Raw genomic sequence first — 3,415 nt, forward strand, 5'->3', positions numbered from 1 at the left:
TCCATAAATGGACCTATGTAGCTTGCATACTCTGCTAGTATGCTGTGGATCTACAAAACCCTCAGGTTATGTCATGTACACATCCTCGAGTAGGTTTCTATTCAGAAACGTGGTTTTGTCATCCATCTGCCATATCTCATAGTCATGGTAGGCTGCAATAGCAAGCATGATCTGAATGGACTTAAACATCGCTACTGGAGAAAAGGTTTCATCATAGTCAATACCATGAATCTGCTTGAAACCTTTAGCTACCAAGCGACCCTTATAGATAAGTCCATCCATGTCAGTCTTTCTCTTAAAAACCCACTTACACCCAATGGGTTTTACCCCTTCAGGTGGATCAACCAAAGTCCATACTTGGTTGGTGTACATGGATTCCATCTCGGATCTCATGGCTTCTAGCCATTTCTCGGAATCTGGTCTCATCACAACTTCTTGATAGGTGGTAGGCTCATCCTCTATGAGCACAACGTCATCATGGTCAGACAAGAGAAATGAGTATCTCTCAGGCTGATGACGTACCCTATCAGACCTGCGAAGAGGTATGTCTACTTGAACTGGTTGTTGTTCCTCAACTCTTTGTGGAACAACATCATCCACAACATTTTGTGGTTCCAGTTCAACTTCCATCGAGGCTTCAGTGCTAGGATCCACATCTTGAACTTCTTCAAGATCGAATGTACTCCCACTAGTCTTTCTAGAAACAAAGTCTCTTTCTAGAAAGACTCCAGTCTTTGTCACAACTATCTTGTGCTGACTGGGAATGTAGAAGTAATATCCCTTAGTTTCCTTGGGTATCCAATAAAGTAGCACTTGTAGAATTTGGGTCCTAATTTGTCTGAGACTTGACGTCGAACATAAGCCTCACAACCCCAAGTCTTCATGAAAGACACCTGGGCATCTCTCCCAGTCCATATCCTATATAGTGTCTTTATCACGGCCTTGGATGGAACTTGGTTGAGAATAAAAGCTGCTATGTCTAGAGCATAGCCCCAAAGGCATGTCGAAAGATCTGTGTGACTCATCATAGACCGTACCATATCTAATAAGGTACGATTCCTCCTTTCGGATACACCATTCCACTGTGGTGTTCCAGGAGGAGTGAGTTGGGATAGGATCCCACACTCAGCTAGATAGTTACGAAACTCATGGCTAAGGTATTCTCCACCTCGATCTGATCGAAGTATCTTAATACTCTTGCCAATCTAGTTCTGTACATCATTCTTGAATTCTTTGAACTTTTCAAAGGATTCAGACTTATGTGTCATCAAGTACATATAACCATATCTACTGAAGTCATCAATTAATGTGATGAAGTACCTATAACCACCTCTAGCAGCGACATTGAAAGGGCCACATACATCACTATGTATGAGTCCTAACAAATCAGTCACTCTCTCGCTGTGCCCACTAAAGGGAGTCTTGGTCATCTTGCCTCGTAGGCATGACTCGCATATCTCATATGATTCAAAATCAAATGAGTCCAGCAAACCATCCTTATGGAGCTGGGATAAGCGCTTGTCATTTATATGACCTAAGCGACAGTGCTAGAGGTAGGTTTGGTTCATGTCATTTGACTTGAAGCTCTTGGTATTTTTGTTATAGATAAGGCTCTCAAGGTCTAGAATATAGAGTCCATTTATCAGAGGTGCACTACAATAGAACATATCGTTTAAATAGACGGAACAACATTTGTTCTTTATTGTAAACGAGAAACCTTTCTTGTCCAAACAAGAAACTGATATAATGTTTTTAGTTAATGCAGGCACATAACAACAATCGACTAACTCTAGTACAAGCCCAGAGGGCAGAGATAGAAAGTAAGTCCCTACAGCAACAGCAGCAACCCGTGCTCCATTGCCTACGCGTAGGTCCACCTCGCCCTTTGTCAATGCCCTGCTATTTCTCAGCGCCTGCACATCAGTACAAATGTGAGAAGCACATCCAGTATATGATACCATGATGTAGAAATAGATAGATTGACTTCTATAACATATATACCTGAAGTGGAAGTCTCACTTCGCTTCTTCTTAAGATCCTCCAAGTATACCTTGCAGTTCCTCTTCCAGTGCCCGGTCTGACCGCAGTGGAAGCAGGTAGCATCCTTGGCGACCCCTCCTTTAGGCTTCAGTGCCTTGCCTTTGCCCTTGGCTTGGGACTTTCCCTTGCCTTTGGGCTTTCCCTTGCCCTTATGTTTCTGAACCATTAGAACAGTGTTGGGCTTAGCCTTCTTAAGGTTCAGCTCAGCAGTTCACAACATACTAAGTAGTTCGGGCAGTGGCTTGTCAATCTTGTTCATATTGTAGTTTAGAACGAATTGACTGTAGCTATCCGGCAAGGATTGCAAGATCAGGTCAGTGGCCAGCTCTTGGCCAAGTGGGAACCCCAACCTTTGTAGGTTCTCTATGTACCCAATCATTTTGAGTACATATGGGCCTACAGGAGCCCCGTCTGACATCTTGCACTGAAACAGTGCCCTTGAGATCTCAAATCTCTCATGCCTCGCTTGACCTTGATACAGTTGACGAAGATGTTCAACCATATCGTAAACGCCCATTAACTCGTGTTGCTTCTAAAGCTCAGAGTTCATGGTCGCGAGCATTAGACAAGACACATCTAATGCATCATCCTGATGCTTCTTGAAAGCATCTCGGTCAGCTCGCGGGGCAATGGTAGGAGGAGCCTCCGGAATGGGCTGCTCCAGAACGTACAGTTTACGTTCTTGGGTGAGAAATATTCTTAGGTTCCTGTACCAGTCCAGGAAGTTTGCTCCGTTGAGCTTGTCCTTCTCGAGGACAGATCGTAGGGAGAAGGTGTTCGTATTCGACGTCATGGTAATCTACAACAGAAATAAATGCAGAAATAAATATCATATTCTTATTTAATTAGGTCTTTAACTAAATGATGCTCCCACTGAATTCTATAATTCATGTGGGACAAGATCCACATCATACTAATCCTTGAGTTAGCTTTGGCTAATACGCCCAAGACTTAGTATGATTGGTAGGTAACGATTACCAATTACATCTCTATGCAACTCTTGTTTATAGGATCAAGATCCGCATTGATATTAAAACTCGAGTTAGCTTTGGCTAATATGCCCGAGAATTAATATAAACGTGATTCTGTCCTACCTTTCCAACCGTTGGAAGAATGCCTATAGTTATACTCGATCAAACCGAGTTAACTAGTTACTCAATCTAATTGAGTTGTACTCACCCATGCGTTGATAGGCGGGACCAAGACTGTCCCTCCATACCCTACCAAGATAGTATGTGTTGCTCTGCTTTGGCAGATTCAACAACAACATGCGATCGAGGTAGTGGTAGGTATCACGGCATGGTAGGCATTACAAGTTGACGCGATTTAGATCTAATCTAAACGATGATGCGTATCATATACTCGATAGATCTAA

The sequence above is a fragment of the Zingiber officinale genome, chromosome 11B, assembly GCF_018446385.1.
Source record: "Zingiber officinale cultivar Zhangliang chromosome 11B, Zo_v1.1, whole genome shotgun sequence".
NCBI lineage: Eukaryota > Viridiplantae > Streptophyta > Magnoliopsida > Zingiberales > Zingiberaceae > Zingiber > Zingiber officinale.